The 9,667-nt window shown below is 38.5% G+C and overlaps 2 pseudogenes; both read left to right on the top strand.

The window, feature by feature from the left end:
- LOC116083384 overlaps nucleotides 1-900 on the top strand; it is an 8,874-nt pseudogene extending 7,974 nt beyond the window's left edge.
- Nucleotides 901-4,579: 3,679 nt separating this feature from the next.
- Nucleotides 4,580-5,245, top strand: LOC116083393 (annotated as a pseudogene).
- The last annotated feature ends 4,422 nt before the right edge of the window (nucleotides 5,246-9,667 follow it).

The raw sequence follows: 9,667 nt of genomic DNA on the forward strand, positions 1-9,667 counted from the left end.
ACCAAGAATCATATCATAAGGGGCAGGGACCAGTGTATTAGAGGTAGCTGATGACTACACTGAGGACAAGAAACCAGGAGGAGAGGTAGCACCTAAGGTGTACAGTGCTTAATAGATAGCAAACACCACTCTCTCCCTAACTAATGCTGAGCTCCTCTCCCAACTGGGTTCTGTCTTGCCCAACTGACTGTCCCTAACACCTCAGTAGAATATGGCAGAGAGCAGTAGGCAAAAAGGAATTGTTTCTTTAAGGAGACCTTCCCGGGCCATTGGGAGAGTCATGCTGAATAGAAGACAAGACACAGTGCTGATATTTAGGATTGTGCCTGTTATATCACTCTGCCTCTGGCAGAAACCTGTTATGAGACCTTGAAAAGCATGTAATATTTCTGAGACTCAGATTTTTTAATTGGTAAAACAAGCCTATTTTTCAACATTACCCTAAAATTATATTCCTGTGAAAATAAAATCTATATTTTGATATTTTCTTACAGTCACTCTTTATAGGATTTAGCCCTTTTAGAGTAGTATGTATTAGAAATATGTAAAATCATGTGAATTTTAACTCATCCCGTTAATACACTAAATACTAAATTAACTTAAATGTTTTCTCAGTGGGAAAGTCAGTTGTGGCAAATATTTTCAAAATCTTCCCAATGTGAAAATAGACTGTTGCTACCCGCTCTTCCTATGTAAAAGCAGAGAAGCTGTTATTATTCTGTTATTGTGGCATACTTTCTGATGGTGCCAGTGAAAGTAAACAGCTGATTGCATCTCTAATTGATTAGCTCTATTAATCTTCCAGGTGACACCTTTGTTAAAGAAAAAAAAATTATGAGCATCTCGGATGGCTTTATTCATCTGGAGATCACGGAGTTGGGCAAAGATTGGAAATATTGAAAAGGCATGGTATAAGAGTATGTTTATTTGTTTAATTATCTGTGTAAACCATTGCTTAATGAAAATATTGTAATTGTGCCACTTTTCAAAGGAACACTAAGGAGGAAAGAGTAAACATCATGGATGGGGAATTATGCACACAAAGACTAATAGTTGCAATAATGATATTCAGAACGGCACTGATAATTTGCCCCTTAGGGGGTAAATTTGGAAAAAAATATGTATAAGGTTTAACCATGTGACTATCATTTAATGAGTGTTGTACTGCAAAAACCACACACAACACACTGAACGTTCAGCTATAATTGTTTCTTTCAGTTATTCCCCCAGCGGTTCCTGTAGTAGCTATAATTGCCATGCTCTCAAAAACAGCCTTTTTTTTTTTGGTATGGCATCTGCCCAACAAGTAAAAATGGACTGGTGGTTATAACACAAGATTAGCAATTAAAAATACTCTTTTCTTTCAACATTTCATTACCAAGGGCTTATTCCAAAGAGGAAAGTAAAATAAAACAAAAATCAGTTGATGAAGTTCTGCCTTTAGACTTCGAAACCTCAGCTGGCTGAGTCTCTTTATCAAATGTTTCAATTAAAGATTATTTCTCAAAGTATTAGATAAATTGCCTAATTTTATCAGTAGAAATGTAATTTGTATATTTTTTTCTTTCTTCATTTTGAGGGAGAGGAGTGAGATTTGTTTATTCTCATCTCCGAGTTCTCCAGTCTTTTCTTCTCATCCTGTACGTTACAACTCTTTTTTTTTCAATTTTTATTAGATATTTTCTTTATTTACATGTCATATGATATCTCCTTTCCCAGTTTCCCCTCAAAAAATAAATTAATTAAATTAATTAAAAACAAAAAACAAAAACAAACAAAAATTCTTGTTCCCTCCTCCCTGCCTCTGCTCACCAACCCAACCTCTCCCACTTCCTGGCCTTGGCATTCCCCTACACTGGGGCATAAACCTTGACAGGACCAAGGGCCTCTCCTCCCATTGATGACCAACTAGGCCATCCTCTGCTATACATAGGCTGCTGGAGCCATTAATCCCACCATGTGTACTCTTTGGTTGGTGGTTTAGTTCCTGGGAGCTCTGAGGGTACTAGTTAATTCATATTGTTGTTCTTCCTAAGGGGCTACAAACCCTTCAGCTCCTTGGATCCTTTCTCTAGCTCCTTCATTGGGGACCCTGTACTCAGTCCAATGGATGGCTGTGAGCCTCTACTTCTGTATTAGTCGGGTACTGTCAGAGCCTCTCAGGAGACAGCTATATCAGACTCTAGTAAGCCAGCACTTGCTGGCATCCATAATATTGTCTGGGTTTGGTGATTGAATATGGGAAGGATCCCCAGGTGGAACAGTCACTGGATTGTTCTTCCTTCAGTCTCTGCTCCATAGTTTGTCTTTGCAACTCCTTCCATGGGTATTTTGATCCCCCTTTTAAGAAGGAACCAAGTATATACACTTTGGTCTTCCTTCTTGAATTTCTTGTGGTTTGTGGATTGTACATTGTGTAGTTAGATCTTCTGGGCTAATATCCACTTATCAGAGAATGCATACCATGTGTGTTCTTTTGTGATTGGGTTACCTCACTCAGGATGATACTCTCCAGATCCATTCATGTCCCTAAGAATTTCATAAATTCATTGTTTTCAATAGCTGAGTAGTTCTCTATTGTGTACATGTACCACATTTTCTGTATCCATTCCTCTGTTGAGGGATATCTGGGTTCTTTCCAGTTTCTAGCTATTATAAATAAGGGTGCTATGAACATAATGGAGCATGTGTCCTTATTACATGTTGGAGCATCTTCTGGGTATATGCCCAGGAGTGGTATAGCTGGGTCCTCTCGTAGTACTATGTCCAATTTCCTGAGGAACTGCCACACTGATTTCCAGAGTGGTTGTACCATCTTGCAATCCCACCAACAATGAAGGAGTGTTCCTCTTTCTCCACAACCTCTCCAGCATCTACTGTCTCCTGAGCTTTTATCCTAGCCATTCTGATGGGTGTGAGGTGGAATCTCAGGGTTGTTTTGATTTGCATTTCTCTGATGACTAAGGATGTTGAACATTTCTTTAGGTGCTTCTCAGCCATCTGGTATTTCCCAGTTGAGAATTCTTTGTTTAGCTCTGTGCCACATTTTTTAATAGGATTATTTGGTTGTCTGGAATCTAACTTCTTGAATTCTTTGTATATATTGGATATTAGCCCTCTATCGGATATAGGATTGTAAAGATCTTTTCCCAATTTGTTGGTTGCTGTTTTGTCCTATTGACAGTGTCCTTTGCCTTACAGAAACTTTGTAATTTCATGAGGTCCCATTTGTCAATTCTTGATCTTAGAGCATAAGCTATTGGTGTTCTGTTCTGGAAAATTTCCCCTGTGCCCATGTGCTCCAGGGTCTTCCCCACTTTCTTTTCTATTAGTTTCAGTGTATCTGGTTTTAATTGGAAGTCCTTGATCCACTTGGACTTGAGCTTTGCACAAGGTGATAAGAATGGATCAATTTGCTTTCTTCTACATGCTAACCGCCAGTTGAGCCAGCACCATTTGTTGAAATGCTGTCTTTTCTCTACTGGATTGTTTTAGCACCTTTGTCAAAAATCAAGTGCCCATAGGTGTGTGGGTTCATTTCTGGATCTAGTGAGACTTGTTCATTGGATGACTGCTAGATACATTGACCTCCAAGAACGCATCAGATATGATACAGGACACCTCTGTTCACAGCTCTAGATAACCAGGTCTATAAGCCCTGAAGATGTAGACCATTCTCTGTATCTCTGCTTCTCATTGGGCGTCAGTAATTCTCTTTGTACCTTTTGCTGTTTCTAGTCTAAGGGAGATAACTTGGATTTAATGTTTGCTAGTTTCTGAGTATCTGTTCACTGTCATTTATTCCTTGACAGGTGTATACATTTGAAGTAGTACTTTGAGTGAAGTACGTTTGTTCAGACCATATGAAAATTCTGTCCTCTTTCAAGATGTTGAATTACAGACTCACAATATCATAGGTATTCAGGTTAGTAAGGATATTCATTCTGATACTTAATTGTAGAGCAACTATTATACTTAAGGGTTCTTTCTCTTTCTTTTGTGACAAAGTACTAACATGAATATTATGACTAAAAGTTGTAAATACATTGGACTGAGCTTGGGGGTCCCCAATGGAGGAGTTGGAGTAGGGATTGAAGGAGCTAAGGGGGTTTGCAGTCCATAGAGGGAGCAACATTATCAACAGGTCAGACCCCCGTGAGTTCCCAGGGACTAGACCACCAACCAAAGAATACATATAGAGCGACCCATGGTGCTGGTCACATATGTGGCTGGGGATGGCCTTGTTGGACATTAGTGGGAGGAGAGGCCTAAGGGCCTGAGGGTGTTCGATGCCTCAGTTTAGGGGAATGCCGGGGCGGGAGGATTGGAATGGGTGGGTGGGGGAGCATCCTCATAGAGACAGAGGGAGAGGGGGTGGGATAGGGGACTTCTGAAGGAGGGACCTGGAAAGGGGAACACATTTGAAATGTAAATAAAGAAAATATCCAATTTTTTTAAAAAGTTGTAAATAGCTAAATTAACTAATGATCCAAAGCCTATGGTCAAATTGAAACCAGAGTGACTACACTCCCGTTTCTGGTTTTCCTCCAGTTTTTGGGTTTCCTCGCTACCAACCAAGATGAACCGAAATGATTTTTTCGGAAAAACAAAACCGGAGACTCTGCCACCTATCCTGACTGACTGCATTGGGACAGTGGATAGCAGGGTAGTATACAATGACAAAAAGATTTCCCTCTTAGATGCTGAACTAGTGAATATAAGGATCAAATCAAGAAGATGAGAGAGGGTCCTGCTAAGAACATGGTCAAACAGAAAGCCCTGATGGTTTTAAAGCAAAAGCGGGTGTATGAGCAGCAGCAAGACAACCTTGTCCAATAGTCCTTTAACATGGAGCATGCTAATGACATCATCCAGTCACTGAAGGACACCAAGACCACAGTTGATGCCATGAAATTGGGAGTAAAGGAAATGAATAAGGCATACAAGGAAGTAAAAATTGACCAGATTGAGGATTTACAAGACCAGCTGGAAGATACGATGTAAGATACAAACGAGATCCAGGAAGCACTGGGCCGTACCTACGGCACCGCAGAATTAGATGAGGACAACCTGGAAACAGAGTTGGATGAGCTGGGCGAGGAGCTTCTGCCTGATGAAGATAGCTCTTACTTGGACGAAGCAGCTTCCGCACCTGCAATTCCAGAAGGTGTTCCCACTGGCACAGAAAAACAAGAGCAGAATGCTGGTGGATGAATTTGGACTGCCGTAGATTCCAGCTTTGTAGGCTTGCAGCATTCTAGCACGTGATTTTTTTTTTAAAAGTATTCCAGGATTAGGAAATATTTCCCAATTTGCCAAATAGATTTAGGTTTCTTTCCTTTCTTTGAAGGAAGAGCTAATCACACTGCTCCTGTGTTTTTCCCCCCTTTAAGGAATTCATTACATGGGGGAAACTGTCTTTACTAAAATTTTTTTTTCTTCTTCTTCGGAAGGACAAACTGAAAAGTACCTTTGCCTTTGTACTACTTGTTTTCCTTCATTAACAATATCTGAAATTAAACCAAGGAGATGAGACTCTAAATTCTATGGTAGTGTAAGTACAGTCTCAGTATGATGATACATTGATAAGATGAAAATTACTGATGAGATTGAGACTGTTAATAGTATGCTTCAGTACAACTGTTTATTGTGATATTGTAGATGGGTTTAGGTGATGGCCTCTTTTGGTAGGTTTTATTGTGTCACGTGCGCAAGTCATTACTCTACTGTTGGAATAAACTATCACTATTGTATCATGAGTTACTATTTTGATTCCATGGTTTCCTCAATATAGTAACCTGATTTGTAATGAATAATTAATATTTCTTGCTATTTAATATATAGGACATTTATTTATACTCAATAAATATTTTTCAAAAGAAAAAAAAAAAGCCTATGGTCTTCGTTTTAACTTCCAAGTACTCTGAAATGCCACTCTAACTCACTATGAGGTTGGCTGAGGTCCAATTGGCTACTCCATTATGAGTTACCTTCTCCCTCATCTCAATTGTACAGACTCCAATAAATCCACTTATAGAAATTCTGAGAATGCATCTAAGAAATCCAATCCAAGCCATGCAGTGGTCAGTGTGAACTAGGACTTAACATATAGAAAACTACTGTTAGAACTCCCAAATCAGTGAAGGCTAAACTCATGACTGCTAGAATCAAATCCTCCTATAGATTTTCCTGAAAATTTTTTTTATAGTGGATACTCTGAGTATTAAAATGACCTGTCTTCAAGCACATTCAAAGACAATTTTAGTCTCTAAGGAATTGTGCTGTCATTTATACGAATGTAGTAGTATGGTGGTTTGAATAAAATTGGCCCCTATAGGGTCAGATATTTGACTATTTAGCCATTAGGGGTGGCATTATTAAAATATATGACCTCGTTGAAGTAGGTGTGGCCTTGTTGGAGGAAGTGTATCACTGTGAGTGAGCTTTAAGGTTTCAAATGTCCAAATTAGATCCAGTGTCCCTCTCTGCTGCTTGCCAGTCTGGATGTGCAAATCTCAGTTACCTCTCTAACACCATGTTTACCTGCATGGCACTATGCTTCTGGTCACAATGACAATGAAGTAAACTTCTGTAACCCGACCCCAATTGTTTTCCTTTTTAAAAATTGCCTGATCACTGTAGTAGAAACTGACTAAGACAAGTAGTCAGACATTTGAGTAGTAATGCTCAGGTAGAATTCTCTCCCAAACCAATGTTCCTGATTTCTGGACACTTTCCTCTTTCCTTTCTAGGACAGGGATCATTTCTCCCTGCTGTCATTAAAAGAGGTTTCCACCTGAGGCAGGCAATTGGTTATCCATTTGAAGATGGAAAAAAGCAAAGCTTTGAAGAAAGAACAGTGATCCAAGTAATCACTAAGGGAAAAGTGGTTATAATCACAAGAGCAAAAGGTGATAAGAATGGGTTTGGGCAAAATACAGGGCAGCAATAAGCAAGGAGAAATCGGGGCTTTACCAATTCACCTGGAAATATACTGAGAGAGTGACCAGAGACCCTTATATAGGAGGGATGTAATTTATAATGTAATTTCCACATCACAAGCCTTCTGAGAATTCTTGGGGCAAGAGACATTAGCATGCTAATTGTCACCCTTCTCATACCCAAGGAGGATCAGAAAACTACATATATAAATGTATTCTCCATATAATCTCCATATAATCTGCAGTCAGCAAGAATGGCTGAAGCACCAGAGTTTTTTGGAAGGCGGGGAAGGCAGAGTTAGGAACACATTTGCTCTAAGTCAATAACATGTCAATATAATCAGGGCTAAGAAAGAATGACAGCATAATATGCATATACGATAACTGCTTTTCTGATATTGCATTTGAATGGATAAGGGGCCACTGACAGTGATCAATACTAATTTTATAGCTTCTGTATAAGATCAAATTCTCCCAGATCACACTGGCTTCTTCCCACACAGAATAGTCTAAAATAAAATTAACGGAGAGAATAAAAATGGCCACAATTAATAATTGAAATAATTCTGAATGATCACTGAAATTTCCTCAGAGATCTATGCTTGAATATCGTCGCTAAAGCGCTTGCATTTGGTTTCTGTTGCAGTGCTTAGAGCTAGCAATCTAATAATGTGAATTTCTTTGCAGTAATGATAGTCTTGCTGTGAGGACTTAATATAAACAAAAGATAAAAATTACTCAATAATACAGTGTGCTTATTTACCTCCTATTCTCTTAGGCAGACTCTAGTTAAATTTTTAGAAAAGTAATTTAAGGTCACTCTTTCATGGAAATTCCCTTTTAATGAAAAACAAACCTATTTTAACTAATACCCATTTTAAACAGATTTAGAATTAAGAATCCTCTTTGAATTCAGGCTAATAAATTTGGGCTGAGCTTAAGTACTTGTCCAAATGGATTTTTACCAAAAAAGAAAAAAAAAAGTTTCTATAGCAGGCTGTATTTAGTGAGACTGACCCCCTAAGCAACAGCAATTCAGAAACATTAATAGAGTTACTCACAAAGCAGTCTTAATGAGCTGTAACTAACTGTAATAAGCATTCTGCAAGGTGGTTTCTGCCCAATTTAACCACATCCACGTAGGTAATACTTTTAGACAAGGGTGACCTTGAATCCCTTTCAATTTAGAAATTCTCAATAATCACCAGGTCTTTAATTCCCTGATGTTTATACGCATTGCCATGTTTGTCCTCTGCATTTCAGTGAGGAGTGAGAGATTTGTGTTCTGTTCTCTTTTGAGATCACTGACAATGCTAAGGCAAGCATGGCCTCTGTGAGTCTATTTCATCATGGATAAGGAATGGGGAGTATGTATGCAAACCACTGTGTAATTCCTTTCCCTTAAAGTGTGAAGCTTGTGAAAGTGATGAGTTGGCCTCTCCCTAAAGTTGTTAGATAGCCAAGTTAGGACAGTTACCTGAGAGACTTAAAGAAGCAAAACAACATACTATTAAGCTGGTCACATGACTAGAAATATCCGGCAGACATTGAGCACTGGAAGCCTCAGTGCAATGCCTGAAGTGAAGTGACTTTTATGAATAACCATGCAAATATGGAAAAGAACATCAATCTCCCTAAAGAAACACAAATACATAGGATTGTAGAGATGGCTCCATCATTAAACCTCTTATTTTGCAATGTTGAAGACATGAGTCTGATACCCAGAAGCCATTAAAAATGCCAGTCACAGTTTTGAATTTATAACCACAGTGTTAGAGAGCTGAATATTTCTGAAGCTGTCTTGCTAGCCACTTGCTAGTCTAATTGATGAGCCCAAACTTAGTGAGAGACTCTCTTAAAATATAAAGTCCATGATGTCTGAGGAGGAACAACACTCAAGGTTGTCCTCTAGCCTACACATACATGTGGATACATGTTCATGCATACACATACAAATGTGCATATCCACACATATAGCATATGTAGAAATAATATTTTTAAATAAACGCATAATGTAGCCAAACTCATGATTCAATTTCAACCAAATGAGCCTGAGCAGAAGATTCAGTTACTTCTTGTCCATAAAAACTATAAGACATAAATATGTACTTTTTAAGTTGCTAAGCTTGTATTGATTTAGTACATAGCAATAAGAAGAATGAAGGGGAGAGGGAAATGGTGAAAGTAGGGATAATTGGGGAATTGAATAATATCAGTGGCTGTCCTATATATCACATAGCTGTCCTTTTCTAAAGCTATACTGCATGGGTCTGATAGCAAAGAAGGAAGTGGCCACAGAGGAGCTAAGAGTAAGTCTGGAGTCAGGATGAAGAATTTGAATGATCAGTATGCCACTTAATCACTGTCTAAATTCAGAATGAGGATCTGCTTCCTTCTTTTTTTATTTTCTTACCTCAACTCCCTCATTTATAGGATAGACATAATAGTTCTGAGGCTTGTTGAACGATTAAATGACCTAACCATAGGAAGTATCAAGATGGTCAATTAGAAGCCATTCAATAAGTTGCAGCTGCTGTCAGTCTTAGGTATCTACTAGGGACATGATGACTGACTCTCCAACTTCTGCCCAACAGAGTTGTGATACTTCTGTTGAAAGAAAAAAAACTACAGTACATTTGCTTAAATGGAAAAATAACTTATTTTCAAGAAGTAGGACGTCTAGTGGTGAGATTGTGTCAAAGACTGGATGCACATGATAACATCTA

The sequence above is a fragment of the Mastomys coucha genome, unplaced genomic scaffold (genome assembly GCF_008632895.1).
Source record: "Mastomys coucha isolate ucsf_1 unplaced genomic scaffold, UCSF_Mcou_1 pScaffold12, whole genome shotgun sequence".
Lineage (NCBI taxonomy): Eukaryota > Metazoa > Chordata > Mammalia > Rodentia > Muridae > Mastomys > Mastomys coucha.